This window comes from Schistocerca americana, chromosome 7 (assembly GCF_021461395.2).
Source record: "Schistocerca americana isolate TAMUIC-IGC-003095 chromosome 7, iqSchAmer2.1, whole genome shotgun sequence".
Classification (NCBI taxonomy): domain Eukaryota; kingdom Metazoa; phylum Arthropoda; class Insecta; order Orthoptera; family Acrididae; genus Schistocerca; species Schistocerca americana.
The window spans coordinates 168,681,253-168,702,312 of record NC_060125.1 but is presented as its reverse complement, the minus strand read 5'-3'; positions in this window follow the sequence as shown (position 1 = coordinate 168,702,312).

Here is a 21,060-nt window from a genome sequence, read left to right as displayed (position 1 = left end):
TGTTGTAATATTGAGGGTTATATTAGTTATGTGCATATATCGTTATTTACACTAACTCGTGAAGTTAGCTTACTCAATTTTTAGAATCTCAAATGTAAAAAAATTAGCATTTTATGATATTTAATTCAGTTATGATGTGTTCAAAAATGGCCTCTCACCAACAACCTTGTACTTTCTTGCTAAAACATGATGGCAGGTGCACGTGCTTTAGACAGTTTTATCTTTCCTATCTCTCTATCGTTTGACAGGTATTAGTGTTGACAACTAAAGGTTTATTTCTGCAGATCCAGTGTTCTTAGTACAGGAAAAAAGGCCACGATTTTCTTGGTTGTGTTCCATGTGCAGGACCTGTGATGGCATCATATAAATGACGGATCAGTTTCATTAAGATTTAAAATTATATTCAGCAACAGTTATACTGTTTTTCTGCAACGTCTGTGCACAGGTTTCGGCTTTTGTGTCTCACTGCAGTAGCTTGGCAACTAACACTACACTCAGTGGAAACTGACTGATAGGTGGAATGTGTCACTTCACCAACCGATGAATGAAAACAGCTGATACAAGTGATTTTGTAGCATATCCCTGATGCAAGTGGCTCCAAGAAATCAGAAGTGATCTAAAAGAAATGATGATTGAAGAATATGAAATTTTGATCAAAGATATGTTTCGAAAAAATGTTTTATATTTACATATATAGAGAAAAAAATAGTAAACTTGAGCAAAGTAATCAGAAGTTGAGGAATATCATCATTATAACGAGTGAAAAATTAACCAGAACTTAAATATCAAGTAGTTACTTATATACTTGGTCCATGGAAGACTCACATCGAGCAAAAAATTAAGTGCATGCAGCGATATGAGACTTGAAATAGTTAAATATTTCTTTTGAAATCTATTGGGAGAGTGAAAATTTGTCCTGGAATCATTCTTTTAAGTATTGATTTGATGTGTCAGTTCGTAGCGTCTTTCCCATACGCTTCATAAGCGTAACAAATAAACGTAACAGAGAGTTTAGTCACAATAATATATTCTCCTCGACTATTTACAACAGTCTGCCAGCGCTGGGGTAACTTTTTTGAGGCGAAGGACTCGTCGAGCCATGTTCGGAGAGAATGTTCATCTGGAAAGGAAGATCCTCGAAGGTTGTTCGATAGAGAGTAGGAAAGGTGAAAATCTGAGAGCGCAAGATCAGGTGAATAAGATGGGTGTGGGACGACTTTCCAGTCAGACTCCTGTGTAGTATTTTTTGTCAGTTTAGTAGAATGCGGGTGGACGTTATCGTGGAGCAGCATTACTTAACACAGTCTTCCTGGTCGTTGTTCTTGGACAGCGTCTGCAAGACATCTTAGTTATTGACATTAAATGTCAACAGTGATGGTTACACCTCGGGAAAGCAACTTGTAGTACACCACACCACAGTTGTGCCACCGTATGCATAACATCATGTTCTAGAGGACGTGCGCAGGTCTTTGTACAAGGAGGTACTGTTTTGTTTCGGCTCAAACATTCCTTTTTATGTTAGAATAAAGACACCATTTATCTTTACCAGTAGTGATACACGATAGGAAATGTCGTGCTTTTAACGAGCCAATTGATGCCGAGCAAGCAGGTATGTACATGTGGCCAACTGTTGATTTTTGTGATTGTGGCTTAGAGAGTGTGATTCCACACACCAGATTTTTGAACCTTCCCCCTAACATGCAATCGTTGCACGACGGCGAAAGAATCAGAGTTCACCACATCTGTCAGTTTTCGAGTACAATGGCGTGGACAGTTGTAGACTAACGTGTTTAAACGATCTTCATCAAACGCCGAAGGTGTTTCTGACCGGGGGGAAGGGAGGGGGGCACTAACGTCAAAAGGATACTGCTTAAAACGAGTAAATCATTTTCTTGCCGTGCTCTGTCCAATGGCATTATCACCGTACACAGTGCAAATGTTTCTGGCTGCCTCCATTACTGTCATCCCTCTACTGAAGTCAAACAGAAGAATACGTCGGAAATGTACCGATTTATCCACTTGGCACACCATTTGCTACTGTTCACAGTTCCACTCGCTCTCTCCAAATGACGAAATGACGATATGTAAACGCAAACAGCAACAATGAACTACAAAGAAAGAGTGATAATTATAAATACATCTATAACAATCGAAATACCAACACGCAAAACAGAAACTCTACGAACTTATACGCAAGCCTAATGTATTTGAAAGAATGCTATTAATACAGGAGTACTTACTTTCAATATACGCCAAAAGAAAATAGGATCATGAAACGCATCGATAATGCCGATGTATAATTTCAAATACTGGCGTAAGTAATCGACATTATTTCAAAAAATTATCATTAGTACAGATGTATCCACATATCGGTGCCATCTTTACTCCAAACTGGACTGTCAATCCTTTTGTAACAAATTCTACATGCCCCTAACCTCTAAATTTAGATGACAAGCTACTTTCTCGCCATATTAAGAAAAGTATATGACATACTGATCATGCACTGGACCCCTCAGTTGACCTAGACGCTGGGCTATACATGGAGTAACTTCAGCAATGGTACACAAATACTGTAATAGGAGTCGATGTAAACAGACTAAACAGGAATTAATTATGGTTATTTTACCAATTAACAAGTTACTTGGTAGCAATTGATCGGGACTTATACTTAATCTTAACACAACCAATAGGGAGAGCACAAGAGTAACTTAAAGACTTGGTTTTAACTAATGTTCACAAAGGGCACAGTTCAGACTAAATCCATTTTAAAAGGTGTATAAACATCCTTTCTAAAATCAGGGCAAAAATTAATGTCAACCATCGTAAAAGGACGGGTTAAAATAGAAAACAATTTATCTTGTGGCAACACTAAAGGTAAATTTAAAAACAACTTCTCAAGCTTAAGCAATTTCCAAGGGAAACTTACACCGTTAAATAATTGTATACAGTCCTAAATAGTGTGGTTGCATAGAGCAGTCTTTAAAGGGAGATAACAGCATCTCAGATTTTACACAAAACAGCACAATTACACTGACCACCTCTGGAACAGCGAGCACTTTATCTTCTAGAACACCCTTCAGGTCGGGCACAGAAATTCCAGAATTGCAATGCCAACAACCAGTTAGCAAGTTGGAAGTGAGAAGCTGGAGGTGGCTAATAGGGTGGGCACAACAAAGCCAAATCAAATAACAACTACGACAACGATGTGTAAGAGCGCAGTGCACAAAAACGTTAGTACCCAGCTAAGAAGTTAGCACGAACTCAACGCTACAAGCAATTCCGTGAGCCGACACACAGTGTTCCGTGGAAGCTAGTTCCGATTTACAATGCACTGCTCCTGTGAAGCCTTGCAACAGCCGCTAGCCATTCCAGAGTCACAATGTCCGCCCACGCGTACCCTTTTCCATATCACTCCCTCAATGCCTACTGCTCCTTCACACACGGCAACCCGCTTTCCCCTCTTTGTGTCGCCATGAACCAGATGTCCACCATCTCCTTCTGCAGGGTCTTGTTTCAGTTTCCCAATGGCTCCCACTTAAGCCTCAGCCCAAATCAAAGAGATCCCTAGAAGTACACCTGCGAGGTAATCCTTCTGGCATTACATACTTGTAAGGCACGTAACGCGCCACATGTACATAACAATCCACATGTACTTAGTTTCCAATTACAATTATATTATGTTTGTAATTATGTGTTTTTTGATTCCAGGAATAAGATTAGTGGACTGATGTTCTTAAAGTATGCGTTTGTTTATTGAGCACAAAGTAAATAGTTCTTATATAAAAAATATGTGAGGTTTTTCAGCCAGGGATTCCAAATTGCCGGCCGGAGTGGCCGAGCGGCTCTAGGCTCTACAGTCTGGAGCCGCGCGACAGCTACGGTCGCAGGTTTGAATCCTGCATCGGGCATGGATGTGTGTGATGTCCTTAGGTTAGTTCGGTTTTAGTAGTTCTAAATTCTAGGGGACTGATGACCTCAGAAGTTAAGTCCCATAGTGCTCAGAGCCATTTGAACCATTTGATTCCAAATTAACAGTTGCAATGTAGTTCAGTAAAGCTATAAAGGAAATATATCCAGATTAAAATTCTACAATCGCTGTTTAGTTATTTTCATCACTAAGAAGGTCTGTTATCTTTGTATATAAGAGTACCAGCTACTGTCAGATGACCCAGTGCAGCTGGTCTTTGTGGGCAGGTCTATCAGTTACTGGTAGTGGAGCCTGTGGAGTAGGTCTTTGTGTGTAGGAGAACCAGCTATTGTCTATGGAGTCTGAGGGATAGACTTTGTCTACAGGAGTGAAAGCTACTCTTGGTGGAACCTGTGGAGCTGGTCTTTGTTTACAGGAGTATCAGCTATCGTCTGTGGAGCCTGTGGAGTAGGTCTTTGTGTACATGAGTGTCAGTTACTGTTATGGGCTCTGTGGAGCTGCTCTTTGTGTACAAGAATACCAGCTATTGTTTGCAGAGCCTGTGCAGAAGGTCTTTATGTACAGGAGTGGTGCTCATGTACAGGAGTGCCAACTACTGTCATAGAGACCCTCTCCAGTAGGTCTTTGCATACAAGTGGACCAGCTACTGTTGTGGAGCCTATGGAGATGGTCTTCGTGTACAGGTGTACCAGCTATTGTCGATTCAGCCTGTGGAGTTTTCTTTATCTCTAGGTGTGCCAGCTAGTGTCGATTCAGGCTATGGCACTGGTTTTCCTGTAAAAGTGTACCAGCTGCTGTCAATGGAGCCTGTGGACTTCTCATTGTTTACAGGTGTGCCAGCTACTGTCAGTGGAACCAGTGGAAGGGCGCCTAATGAAGGAGCTGCGCCAGCTGGCATGGCAGCTCCACTTCCGGAAACCACAGATGCGAATGGCAGGGCTTATTACTGTGGACTTGCGCCTGCTGGTTGGTTTCGTCACCACACTCGTCACCTACGTCGTGCTACTCTACACATTCAGCTACTGACAATACGCACTCCATCCTCAAATCACTGTGCATTTGTTTCACAGGTGTAGTGCATGTGGAACATACGAGAATAATCCATTCTTATCAAGAGAACTTAATATCTACACGGTACTGAGGTCATTTAAATTCTCCAGTTGTGGTCTGGCTCCAGTAAAGTTTGTCTGCCAATAAATCATGTACTAAACAGAACTCTACAATATAGATGTCACTTGAATATTCGCTTGTCAGTCATAAGTCTAAGTCACATATGGTAACTGTTATTGATAGGAGGAGTAGTTATGCATAATTGTTTGCTCCCAGATGTATTGCATTATTAAAGTAGTACTCTCAATGTTTTTTTTTTACTAGAGTAGATGAATGTTGGATTGTAGATAAGTTGCACCTTATGGTTAACCCACTAATTTGCTTTGTGTTGTGCTGTACTAAGTAGAGGTGCTAGTAACAAAACTTCTTACTCTATGTTGCTACATAATGAGGGAACCTAGTTCTGAAAATATTACTTACTATCTATGTTACCTACATCAAAATATGCAATATCAGTTATTTTATGATAGTGTTTATCACTTGAGCAATTGCCACTTGGTCTCCAGGATAACATGCTATTTCAACTGTTACCCATCAATTTCCATGATCTTAGTCAACAATATTGTCAATTCTGAAGTTCAACACAGCTCCACAAAACACTGAAGGGCCGTGTAGAAACACTCGACTGCTTACAGGTTTAGCTATTAATTCAATATTGTCAACAGCTTTATAAACTGTCAGACAAGAAATCATGTAGTAGTGAGGCATGATAAATCTGTCTTGTTGCTGCACTCAATGCTGCTGCTCGTGTGGCTGCTCGATGACTAATGCCATGTAGACAACACTTACTGCAGATGGCATTGATATCCCAAAGGTATAGTTTTAAACTTTGTTTTTTGATATATGTGTAAGCAGTATTGAATCCACATATTTCTCTTATTTTGTATTAGAGTATTTACATATTATTTTGGTAAATACATGGGCAACTAAACATAGGATTACAAAAAGGACTGTAATAACAGTTCGATATTTCGCACATGACTGCACTTCAGCAACAGTTACAGAACAGCAAATAAATAAGACAGCCATCCATCACAATAAATGGTGGTTTTCAGTTAACCATGGTTTCAACAGATTTAAAACCATCTTCCACAGAAGGACAAGAAACCTGGATACAGTGCGATAAAATAACTTGGTATCAAAACATCATGGACCAGTATTACATGTCACACAGAAACTACTATCTGCAACAAATGTATGTATGTCACAAACAACATGATATATGTCAATTTTGGACAACTAGTACTTACAAACTTCACATTAACAGTCAGTTAATGAAGCGATCTCCACATTAAATGCAACAGCAATGGTCTATAGAGTTTTATGTTAAGGCCCCTAAAATCAAGGGCTTATACATTAGTAAAAACTATTACAGAAAATATCAGACCATGTTAAGAGCTACATGCAAATCGAGGGAGAGTGGAGAGTGTGGAGAGCAGGGAAACGAATCCTGAGGCACAGGTGCAAATGAAAATGCATCTTTGGCAGCTTAAACAGCCAATAAGTGTAAGAACATCGAAATTACTAATAGATTTACAGGTATACACCATGTGAATCAACGAGAATAAATAGTATGTAAATGCCAATTCTGGACCAAAGAGCATATTGATTTAAAAATTCAGGTTGTAAACCAATATTCTCGGTTCACCATATCGCCCAACCAAACATTGATATACACCCACAAAACGAAATTCTCATTAAAAATTTAAAACTCTAATAAATTTTATTCTCTATGAATAAGAGCCAACAAACCTCATCTGTCCATCCCACAAAACGAATTTCTCATTTAAAATTTAAGAAAGTAATAAAGTTTATTCTTTATAAATAAGAGGCATCAAACGTCATTTGTCTATAAACACAAAAGGAAATTCTCACTTAAAATTTAAATACCTAATAAATTTTATTATTTATAAATAAGAACCAGAAACGTCATCTGTCTATACCCACAAAACAAATTCTGATTTTAAAAAAATAATAATCTCAATAATTTTTCTCTTTATAAATAAGATCTGTCAAAGTTTGAGTATCTATACCATACATTGAAACTTAAAATTAAATAAAACTCAAAGGTACATTTAATAAGAATCCTTGTAATTTTTTAAAACCAAAAGAAAATGAACACCAAAGATTAACTATTTCAAAACTTAGAAAATTATAGGAAAGGAAAATATGGATTAAGTTATAATACTTTAGAAAATTATTGTAAAGAAAATGGTTATTCGAAAGTAACTAGAAAATATCTGATGGAATTAATTGATTATTTTAAGATGGAAGAAATGAAGATACAAATGAAGAAGAGAGAACTAAGACATAAAATTATGAAATAAATTCAAGCAATATGTAAGCCAAAAACTGAAAGAATTATTTCAAACTTAATAAAGAAAAATTAATAAATCAAATTGTAAATCATATTGTCAGTATTAATAACAACAATAACAAAAATGAATTGAATGAATAAGCTTTAAAAGATATTCACAAAAATCTATAAAATGAAAAAAATAAATACTTATTCTCAACTTAATAAAAGACAAACAGTCGATCTTATCAAAAAAATCTGATGACAAAATAAATTATAACGTTGAAAATCTTTAAATGATTGTCACGAAAACTAGTAGATAAATATAAAGATATTATAGAAAACAATAAACAGAAAAATATACCAGGGTTCTATTTACTAAGTGATGGAGATGTTTTTAGATTACATAAACAAATTTATAGACGAACCTCTGCTTTTAAATCAAGAATAATAATTGATGTAATTAATAATGGTGATAATATTTTTAATCCACAAGCATTAAGAACATCTAATTTGGAAGCTTATTACCAAAAATTAACAAATGGACTATTAACTGAAAAGAAGAAAAATCTGATTGTTATTATTGTATATAGATAGTTTAGTATTAAGTTTTAATAGGCACAATCCATTTTATGGTATAAGAAATTAAATCGATTTACAAACAAGAATTAGAGATTAAAGCGCTCTAATTAATGGAAGAATGCAGATCAAATCTGTTTTCTTTATTCAATAAAATCAGTTTTTTATCCAGTAAATGATGGTGTATAAAGATTTAATAATTATAAAAATATTTGATTAGAATTAGATGAAATTTTTGAAATTAATTTTCCTGTTTATGTAACAGATATTCCAAAATTTTAAAAGAAAAAAAATTTTCTATTAATGCATATGAAAACGATTAAGAAGAAATAATTATTGTATATCCTTTTTACTACACAAAAAATGAGAATTACATGTTAAGCTTCTTTTAATTCATGAAGCAGATAACTCATATTATTGTCGGACAAAAAAATCTATATAGATCAATTAGCTCACAACTAGCTCACAATTAGCTTACAACTAAAAACGGTCATCAAATTTATCTTTGTGACTGTTGTTTAAGATATTTTTATTTGTAAGAAATATTAGACAATCATGAAAAGACAGCAATGAGCAAAAATGAGTAAAAACATGCACACCTGTAAAAGGCCAAATAATTGAATTTGAAAAGTATAATCATCCACTAAGAGTATATTTTGAAATTTCAGCACATTTCGAATGTGTATTAAGCAATATTATCACTTGTAAAACAAATCCTGAAAAGCTTATGTTAATAAATATCAAAAACATGTACCAATTTCATTCATTTATAGTTTTAAATATTCTAATGATGTTTGTAAAATTAGTAAAGAATATGAAATAAATTTTATAAATTCAAAAACTTATTTTATCTGTGAAAAGAAATTTACTAAAGAAGAAACGCAAATAAGCCATCATTGTCAGTTAACAGGAAAATATCGACAAGCTACGAATGAAGATTGTGATCTTCATTAACAAAATCCTAAATTTATTCCAGTTCATACTCATAATTCAAAAAATTTCAACAGTCATTTGTTCATCAAAGAATTAGCAATAGATAGTAAAGATATTGATGCTATTCCAAATAATTAACAAAAATATATTTCTTTTAGGAAATAAGTTGAAGATGGATTAGTGTTAAGTTTTTTATAGATGTTTAAATTTATGGCTTCAAGTATTGATAAATTATGTTCTAATCTTACAAAAGAACACTTTAGAGCAATAGCAAAATTGTTTGGACAATTAGATTTATTAATTATAAAATTGTGGTTATCATTATAAACATGTGGTTTCTGAAGAAAAATTACAAGAAACTGAATTATCTAAAGAAGAATGTTTTTATTCAAGATTTAATACATGTAATACTTCTGATGGAGACTATAATTGTGCAACGAAAGTTGCTGTAAAATTACATACTAAAAGGTTAGATGACTATACAAGATTATGTGATAATCTGACATTTTAACTTTAGCAGATATTTTCGAAAATTTTAAAGGTACGAGTATTTAATCTTATAAACTCGATCTATCTTGCCATTTTACAGCTCCAGGATTATCTTGGGATTCTATGTTGAGATCGACAAAAATTCAATTTGGTTTATTAAATCATTATGATATGATTTAATTTTTTGAGAAAGGAATTTGAGGTGGAATTTCTCAAAGTACTAAGAGATTTGCTAATGTGAATAGTAAATATATGAGAAATTTTGAAAGAAAATCAAATCCCATTTTAGATGCAGTTTCAGTTTTTACCATTTAAAGATTTCTGGTGCTTAGAACCAAAATCTTTTAATTCTGAAAAGGACTTGAAATATCAGATGATAATAAATATAGTAATATTTTAGAAGTTGATTTAGAATATGCAAAAAAGGCAAATTACAGAAAAATTTACCATTAGCAAGAGAAGGAGGAAACAAATTACTAACAACATTATATAATAAAGAGAAATATGTTTTACAGTATAGAAATCTTCAACAATATTTAAATCTTGGATTAAAATTAACGACAATTCATAGTATCTTATCAACTAAAAAATCAGATTGTTTGAAGGAAAGCATTGATTTTAATACAGAAATGAGAAAAATGCAGCTAACGATTTTGTAAAAGATTTCTATTAGCAGTTCACATGAAAAAAAATTTATTTGTATTGGAATGAGTATTCTAGACATGACAAAAATAGAAATGCATGATTTTTGTTATAATGTCATGAAACAGAAACATGGTGAAAATAATGATCTAATTATATGGATACATATTCTTTCGTATATGATCTAAAAACTAAAGAGTGCTGTAGGAATATGAAATCGATGGTAAATGAATTAGATACAAGTGATTAGTCAAAAAATAATATTTATGGAATTCCACAAGTAAATGAGAAAGTTTTAAGGAACATGAAAGATGAAACTTGTGGAAAAATTGTATTAGAGCACATTAGTTTTATATCAAGAATGTAATCTTATGTTGGAGATAAAGAAGATGAAAAATTTAATGGAGTTAAGAAAAGTAGTGTAAATAGAGAAATTAGTTTTGCTGATTACGAAAATTGTTTAGATAATAAAATAAAACAATATGGAGAAATGAATTAAATTACATGCTTTAAATATGAATTGTGTACTGTTGAAAATAATGAAATTGTTTTAAGTGCTGCTGATGATGAACGTATTATGTTACAAGGTGGAATTAATACTTTACAATATAGTCATTATAAATTAAATCAAAATAAAATTATAGAGCATGACAATTATGTCTTATGGGAATTAAAAGGTTTGTACAGAAGATTAAATAAACAATGAAGTACCAAGTTTTTAGTATTTTTTCATGAAATGGTAATTATTCAGATTTTCCAAATGTGTTTTCTAAGAAATTTTCCACAAACATTCAACTTATTAAAAATTTTTCCTGTATGTTTTTGATAATTTAGAGCTATTTTCTAATTTTTTATTTGGTAACATCTATGAATATATTTATGTTGAATTTATGGTTTCCTTTTTACAATTTTCACAAATAAATCTTCTTTTATTCCAGTTCTAACAAGTTCCTTTAAATATCCAGATTTGTTTTGCCTATATTCTTTTTGTTTCTTTTTATACAATCAATACAACTCATTTGTGTAGGGGCACTCTGTTTTCTCATTTTTACTTCTTTATGAGTTTCTTTTTCTTGGCGGCAGAATGGACAAATTATTTTATTTTTCAGTTTCCATTTATTAAGGAAAAATTGATTGGAATGAAAAAATAAAAATAAATGAAATTTTGTTGTATATCACTTGGATCGGTTGTAGATTTTAATATAACAATTTATTTATAACAACACAAACAAGTTTTAAATATTACTGATGAGGAAAGACTAAAGATGTTTGTACTATTCTTGAAGAAATAAAAGAAAAAATATGCAGTCATTTGAAAAATTAAAAAGCCTATATTTCATGACCCATTCGACGTATACAGGCTGAGATATAGTTATTGATGTACACAGCTTATATTCTTTAACATTAGAATCAAAAATGAAAGAAGCAGAAAGTTATCAAGATTGGGTATTTGAAGAAGATTTACTATCCATTTGGAACATGAAGAATATAAATTAAAGATTAATGTAAGACAACATTATAAAAGACTAATAAATCATGTAAAAGATCTGAATCAAATTAAGGATAAGTATATAAAAATATCAGATATAAAAATATCAGATATAAAAATATCAGATATGATAGAACTTTAGAAATTCTACGTTAAAGAAATGAACAAATGAATTAGTTGTTTTCTCATGGTGTTCCTCAATTAAGTGATCGAAATTTTGAAAAGCCATCTACAGTAGGTATTAAATACTTACACCCATAACGTGTTTGTTAAATTATTCAAAAATATGATTAAATATGGAATTTTTTTGGGTCATTAGTACTAAAATCGTTAATTTTATTAGTTAACATTTGAGATATCCTTACATTCTCAATATGAAAATTTCTATTTCCAGCTAATTCTTCTCCGTGGACTACAGCTAACATATTGATTAATTGTGAGACATCATCCATCCAAACATAAATGATTGATGTTTTGGTACATTTTTAATTGAACCTTAACCAGCTTTTTCTAATGAATCATTAAGATTTCTTTCTGAAAAACTAGGATAATATTCTTCAGAAATTACCTGCAACAAATTATTAATTTCATTTAATTTCATTCGAATTATTTTCATTTGGTAATGATTTGCGTCATATGAAATTCTAGCATAAAATTGTAAATCGAAAGGATCAAATTTTGTACCTAAATCATTCATAGTTAACTGTTTTTAGTTAAAAGATACATTAATACATCTCTTTCTCCAATGTTTAATTTACACATTTGAATTCTGCTGGTAATTGACCAATATATTTAAAAGTATCAAAAGGTCTACATCCAAATATAGGATTGATAATTTTTTTCGCTTTTGTTTATTTTTTAACATGTTTGTCTTTTAATTTCGTTTTTGCTTTTCCATAGTTCTCTAATAAAGTATTTATTTTGGATTCACTTAATGTATAATTTCTTTTATCACTGTCATATTGTTTATTCATTGGATTATCATTGGCCAAAGCTGCTTTCAACAAGATGTGGACTCTGCTGACCAGCAAGTTTAGTTTGCCATTGAGGAAAAAACTGATAAACTGCTACATTTGGAGCATTGCACTGTATAGAGCAGAGGCATGGACCATAAAAAAGAATGAGAAAAAATTCTTAGAGAGCTTTGAAATGTGGTGCTGAAGGAGAATGGAATAGATCAAGTGGACAGATCACATAAAAAATGATGAGGTACTGCGAAGAGTAGGAGAGAAATATTCTGCATACAATTCTTCAGAGAAAGGTCTACTGGATTGGACATGTACTTAGACACGAGGGACTCATACATGATGTCATGGAAGGGAAACTTAGAGGAAACACAAGATGAGGACGAAGAATAATTCAACATCTGGACGACATGAAAGATGGAGGGACACACAACAGACTGAAGGAAGAAGCTGAAGACAGGGAACTGTGGAATCAGAAATTCTCCGTACGAAGACATGGACCTGCCAGTAGGCAGAATACTACATAATAATAATCATTGAATTCTTGTATGTAATGTCGACTATAAAAAAACATTTGGTTTTCGACTTCTCTGTTTTCTCCAATATTTTTCAAAAGACCATCACATAATCCTTTGATTCCTTGGTTAACTTGTCCAACCACATCAATAACTGGTTGATCTTTTTTAAATTTTTCTTGTTGTGTTCTTGGTGTTTCTTCCTATTACATAAACTCTTCTTTTAGTTGTTCAATTACTCTTCTATTTCGTCTGACTTATTTTCAATTCCCTGATCATATTTTACAAAACATTTATTATGGGTAAAAATATAATAATAGTTTTTATTTTACATTCAGTGTTTATGTTTAACATTTATATTCAATGTTTATTTTCAATGTATATGTTCAGCATTTATGTTAACATTTATGTTGAACATTTACGTTCAATGTTTAAGTTTTTATGTTCAACAGTTAAAAAAATTCTTAACCTTCTCTTTGTATTTACTGTCATCAATATTTCTTGTCATATCTATTGCAATAAAGCCAAAACTATCGTTATTCCAACATCTACTACATATTTCTTTAAATTCATCAAACTTTAAACCTCCAATAACAAATTCACTATAAATGTGATTTTAATTTGTATCATCTTCTCTGAAAAAATTTAAAAAATTAATATTATCTCTTAATAATTGGTTTGGCATTTTTGAATATGTTTGACTCAAACAAAAATCATCTGTTCCTTATGTCTGCCTCTAGTTATGTGTTCTATGACTATATATTGATTTTCGAGAATGAAATGTTCGAAAACTAGAACTGAATGATCTTCACATTCATCTAATGAAACATTTCATCATTATGTTCAATAAAAGTATAAATTTTTTCGTTAACTTTCTTTAATTGTTTCGCATCTTTTTATAAATTCCAGATATTTCGATTTATCTAAACTTTTAGAATAAATCTGCACATCTATAATTTTTTCATATTTAACTATTCTGGAGATATATTATAATTATCAATTATTAATGTTGTGTTTCTGAAACTACTTGGTCCTATTACTGTACATCGAATAGAATTTGGTAAAACTTCACCATCTTTCTTTTTTAATTTCTCTTCTGGAGTTCTTGTTTTTAGTTCCCACTCTGTCATTTATTTACATAGTTTTTCTGATGTAAATAAATAGAGTATTTCAATCGAGTGATAATTTATCTGTTCTTAGAAAAAGATTAACTGTTTCAGTAAGAGAAATGTGTAAAAGTATTCCGCTAGTTGGCTTTTATTCAACTTTGTAACTACATTGGAAAATAATAAACTTTAAAGCAGTGGAAAAATATCAAATTTATCAAAAAATAATACATTATATCCTAACAACAAGTGATAGAAATTACTGTTGCTAAATATAGTTCGAAAAATTTAGAGAAAATTATTCAGTTATAAAACCTAATATAAGCATTAAAGAATGTAAAACAGAGTTGTTATTGAGAGTGATGTTAAATTATTTATTGATAAAATGATAATGTTGAGCAAGTTTTAGTATTTAATAATCAAATTATAAAAAGCAATTGCAAAAACAATAGCAAAAATGTCCTTAAAATTATTCTATTTGAATTAATAAATGTTAATTTTAATCTAGCCAATGTAATGCTTGTTAAACATACTGATTGTTATTATCAGGGAAACTAATAGTATTGCTTTGTTTGAACCTAATGCTGAATTTAGAGGACCAATAATTTATGAAGCAAATCATCCTATGATATTCCAATTTTTGACACTATTCAACATTTGGAAATAAGTATAACTGATAAATATAACTTAATTGACTTGAATGGTGCATATGTAACAGTAATTTTAGAAATGAATTAATAAATTTTTCTCTTTAAATCATGGCTATATCTTGAGATATCAGGTTTACCCATTTACCATTAAAAGGGGAACAAAAACTATTTAAATCTTCCAAAAAATGAAACAGAAATTAATATTAATGTTGGTGAAGGTTGGATTCATCCTGATTGTCTGCAACTTTATATGATGTTTGATGTTATTCTTATAGATGGAACAGATTTTTCAGCATACAATGCTAAAACAAATATTAAACTAATTGATAATTATGTATTAAAATTGTTCAGATTTATTACAGTTGTAATAGGAAAGAATATTGTATCTAGAATAGAACATCCATTTATTTCTCCATCAATTCATACTTGATTAACCTCAGCTCTATCAAATAATTAAATATGGAAGGACATATCCTCTATTTAAACAATTTAATTTTTGAAAAATTAAATTTTTTCTATATGAATAAAATCAAAACAAAATGAACAGAATTTATAGCACTGAAAATCTGGTAACTGAAATTAACAATTACACTTATGGTTATGCAGAAATGTTCACTAAATTTTCAAAGTTGTAAAAAAATATCTTACAATATTTCAAAAGTTAAAATTTTGACAACGAAATATGGTCAATAAGTTTTATTCCTTTTTGATGATTAACATAAAATTACTCTTCCAGATAATTACACTAAAATCATTTTAAAAGATGATGACGAATTAGAGAAAATGATTGAATTGAATTTTATTCATCCGAGTAAAGAACAAAATAAATATTATGCAATTCATGTTGTTGAATTTGAATAATGTTTAGAATTTTTTTAATTTAATTTTTGAATATTAAATTTTAATTGATCGACTTACTTTTTAATTAAATGACAATTTTCTATTGTGGGAATAGATAAATTTTTTGATATGGTGAGACTAGAATCTTGATTTATAATCTGGAGTTTGAAATCAATATGCTCCTTCATCCAGAACTGGTATATGGATACTACTAGTATAGACTAAAATATTGGAAAAGACAAATCCAAAAAACATACTGGCACACATTAAGACACTTGTTAGACTATCAGACAATATTGTATAGAAATAATTATGTTTGTGTATAAGAGTATGTTATTACAGGCATAATGAGAACAAAGAGATTAATATCACCTCCAGTACATTGTCATACGAAATGTAATAATGCCAGTGCATACATGCTATTGAACATAATTACAGTAAAGGCCAAAAATTCATAAGTCCCTGAGTAGTGGCAAATGTAACAAAAGTGGGTAGTAACAATGCCTTTGAACAACATAAACTGACAAATGGAACTGTATGCACAGGATTTTTATAATAGTCTTTTGAGGAAATGAACCATTTGCAAAGGGCATTGGCAGATGTATGAAGTTTTTTTTGCGAACAGTATGGGTTTGAAACCATCGAAAAATTGTCTACAAACGAGCTGCAGCTGGTCGTTTAGTAAATTCCCATCTTTGTACTCTAGTGTTTATAGATCTCTAATTCTTCCCAAATGTCGATCCCATGCCCTTTCATTTCTCTGTGAGGAATAACTGAGTCCTCCAAATTTTTCGGTTGGCAATCAATAGATATTCAGCAAATGTAGAGTTTACCAACCAAGTACTAGTAAATGAAATCATCATTGGTTGCTGGTTGCTGTTATATGCAATTGCAAAAGTTGAAAACGCTTATAAGGTCGTCCCTGTGAAGGCCTTGATACAACAACAGGTGGTATCTGTGTTAAAGTAGCAACTCAGGTGAAAACATCCACTGCATCACTTTCGTTCGTTGCAGGACATGGTCGGGTTCTTCGTGTAGGTTGAACACTTCCAGTATAGTAAACGTTTCGATAATACTGCTAAATGTCGTTGCAGAAGGAACCTTATTCTCAGGGAACATACTGTCGACGAGCTTGTTTTACATGCTTATTTGACACCCAGTATGAAGAAAAGATTGCTACCCCCGCTGCAATCGTCAACATCGTTGCACGCGTAGGAAGACACGTTTTCGGTTCGGATGTTTGCACTTGACACAATGGAACTACATTCTTGCACTTAGAGGTGTTGCACCTACAGCGAGAGTCTGACCACGAACTGCAAAGCACATTCGCCGTCCGTGCATCAGAGACGGTTTTCTGAATGGTACAAACGGTATCTCAGACGTTGGTTAACATATCGAACATTCCACTATCACTTTTCAACGGTTTGTAACCAATTTGTGTCGATTACAGCGCCAACCGTCAAGCAACAATAAAATTGTTCCATGGAAAAGTTACGTATTTTTTCGTGGAGAATGCGAATCCGCAATAAAAACTGGGATTTCCTATTTTAAATTTCAAATTTGAGCCCCCTCCCATCATTATGTATGGGGCAGGGGGTTCGATTTTAGTGTCATTGTATGTCCCTTTTCGAGACGATCAACTTATATTACAACCTTCTTTTCATCTGGGTCGTAGTGTCCCAGATATTTCCATAAATAGTTTAATCCGCTCCACCCTGTACAGGATGAAACAAAATTTCGAAGTCATAGTGCGATTCAACTTGTGCATATTTTCAGTAGGAAATGGATGTCAAAGAAACATTTTGGCAGTGCTATAGTCTGACGTAAGACAAGTATGTGGATTGAATACCCCTACTTGTGGTGCCCAGTTGGGGCAGACAGTAGATTTTGTGTTAGCGTACAACACTTAGGGTGTTAGATTTTGTGTGTAGGTGTGATATTTTTTAATTTTCTAAAATTGATCTTCCCAATAACGTTACACTGTGCACTGCTTTTTAAAAGTTACATAGCTTATAACTACAATTTTTTAGTTGTTGAATATAACAACTATTGGTCAGACCTATCATAAATATTCATGTACAGTAACAATTAGTTAAAACTTGATGACCTGTTATGGAACAGGAATAACCACAAAGCTTACACTTTCTAATCAAAAGTATCTGAACACCTATATTATTATGAGGTGTGGCCATCCTTCCCCTTTATGACGTCTTGAACTCTGCTGGTGACATTTTCCATTGTGTGTCTGGTTGTCTTCGGAGGAATGTCAGCCCACGAAACCTCAAGAGCCGAACCAGACAGGGTAGTGATGAGGGACGCTGGTATCTAGAGCGAAGTCGATGTTCTAGCATATCCCAAAGGTTTCCATCGGATTCCAGTAGGACTCTGGGTGGGGCAGCCCACTTTAGGAATCATAGCGCACACAAACCATTGCCTCGCAGATGCTGCTTAATGAGAAGGGGCATACTCATGATGGTGCAATCACCGCCCCCGAACTATTCCTCTGTTTTACGCAATACATAGTGTTCAAATCCTTCTACATTTATCGTTTCCTTAAGCGCTTTAAGGAGACCACGCCGTAACCACGAACAACCCCTCAATACCGCAACACCACATTCCCCATACTTCATTGTTGGGACTATACGTGATGGCAGGTAACGTTCTCCAGGCGTTCGTCACACTCAAACCGTTCCATCGGAACTGTGTATAGCGTGATTCATCACGCCAAATCACTCGTTTCCAGTCATCCACTGCCCAGTGGCTTCGCTCTTTACGCCACCTCACGCGTCGCTAGCACTGACTACAGAAACGTGTGGCTCATGAAGAGCTGCTCAACCATGATACCCCATTCCCTTTAACTGCCTACACAGTCACCGTGCTAGCTGGACTGCTGATAGCACTTTGGAACTCACGAGTGATTCTCTCCGCTAATTTCATTCGGCTTTTCACAACTACCCTCCACTGTGCTCGACGGACCTTGTCAGTACATGAGTCTGGTCATGGTTTAACTGTGGCCGTTCCTTCGTGTTTCCATTTCACAATCAAATCACCAACAGTCGACTTGAGCAGTTTCAGAAGGGCTGACATGTCCCTCATCGATTTGTTACTCAGGTGACAGCCAATGAACAGTTCACGTTCGAAGTCTCTGAGCTCCCCTGACCGAGGCATTTTGCTGTTTCTGTTTCTCTATAGAAGTACTCCCCGCCTCTTTTATACTGGTGCATCCGCTCTCGTGACACGCAGCGGTTAATTCTGCTTTACACAGGGATGTCCAGATACTTTTGATCATATAATGCATCAGTATGGAAATGATAAATATATTCTACATTCAGTAAGAATGGACAGTTTCGAATGTCTTAAGCGCACTATCAGTGGCAGCATATGAGGTGTCATCTAAACCGGACTCTGTGTCCGATTTTGAAAATTCTTGTTTGTCTTGATGGTACACATATTCCTGATGTACGTTTGCATTTTCACCTGTTTTGAATATTCAGTTTATTGTCTACTGCAGCCGGAAAAGTGTTTTCGAGTGCTCGGAGAATTTTTACTTTCGAAAAAGATGGATCAAAGAATTCTTGAAAAATGGAATAAGGTGCAGTACCGCATTCGAATTGTTGACTGTAACTTTTGGCGAGGAGGCTATGAGTAAGACAAGAGTTTACGAGTGACATAAACACTTCAAAGAGGGTTGAGAAGACCTCGAAGATCACGACCGCCCTGGACACCTTAGCACATTAGTCACTGACGTCAATGCGGAAGAAGTGAAGAAATCACCGAATCACCATCGTAGAGGTTACTGATGTTGTCGGCATATCCTTTGGCTCATCCCATGAAATTTTTTCGGGTGTTTTGGGCATGAAACATGTAGCAGCAATGTTTTTTCCGAAGTTGTTGAATTTCGACCAAGAATGATGTCGCGTAGACATCACTCACAAATCAGTGAATGAAATCGACAACGATCCAGAACTTCTAAACAAAGTTATAAATAAGTCACTAAACATGTGTATGTGGGTATGACGTCGAAATCAAGTCCCTATGGTCGCAATGGCAACTGCCAGTAGAGCCAAGACCGAAAAAATCTGAGAAGTTCGATCATATGTCAAGGCTTGTCTCATTGTTTTCTTCGATTGCAATGGGATAGTGCGTCATGAGCTCTTGCCTTATGGTCGTAGCTCAATAAGGAATACTACTTAAAGTTATGCACCGCTTGTGTGAAAGAGGCCGAAGAAAGCGACACGAATTGTGGCAAAACCATTAGTCAAAATCGCATCACGGAAATGCTCGCGCTCACACCTCGATGCTTGTTGGTGATTTTTTTTTTGGCGAAAAACAAAACCGTTATGTTGCCTCAGCCACTGTATTCGCCGGATATGGTCCCCTACTACTTCTTTCTATTGCCAAGGCTGAAGAGAACCATAAAATGTCGTTTTTCCACTACTGATGAGATAAAAACAGAATGCGGAATCAACCGAACATTAAAGTTCTGTCTAGCGTCTGTTAATAAATATACGTACCCCATTTCGAAACTCTAAAATCAAATTCCTAAGATACTCTCAACATCAAGTAACAAAAACCCTACCATTTTTTAAATGAACAGTACTTTCGCTATATACAACTTTCACTAATTTTTTATGACGATTCCAGGTAATCAGTTTTTCCTTTATTGTGTTCTCGAAGCCCCTTCTCTGTGGATATCAGTGCTGAACATAAAAGCTTTTTTTACTCGTTGCTTGTAGACCGCAAAGCACGAGAAATATCGAGCCTCCTTTCATACGTTGATTTTCTAGAACAATACAAGTATCAACAAATATTACAATACATTAAACCAAATATTGCCCTGTACAGTTCTTTGTTATGAACGTAAGATAGTGCGACTCATAAACCCACGACGAGCTCTAGAATATTTCGGACATTACAGCTGGCGGGTACGTAGAGCACAAGGAAGTAAAACCTCAAGTAGAACGCCTGGACGGGAAATAGATCCCCCTACTGTCTAATGTGACCTGAGCTTTTTTTTTGGAGAGATAAAGAAAGAAGTATAACAAAATGTCTAAAGTGCTTTCTACCGTAGAGACGATATTACTGCGTGACTGCAACGATAACAATATTGCATTTGAAGTTACTGAAAAGTGAATTCTTTTGTGACCGACGAAAAAAGCAGCATGATTGCTTGTGTGTTCGATATTCCAAAGATTGGTGGAATTCGCTGATATAAGAAATTCTGATAAGTAAAAGCAGAGTCCATTTTGGGAATGAACTGCTATTTGTTATACACAGAGTAATCGGAAGGCATGGGAAGACAAAGGGATACCAGTTGATCGTCAACTTCTCATGCATGTGCGGTGGATTTGTTTGTTTGTAATTATAGTTCTGATAAATATTTACTTATGCCCTACATTCAGACTGGCGGAGATTTGTCTTAGGTCCACCGTTAACTCCGCATGTCTCTGCCGAGGTGACCTGATATCCGTTCATCAAACACTTATTCTGTGCTGATGTTTACCATCATGCAAACATT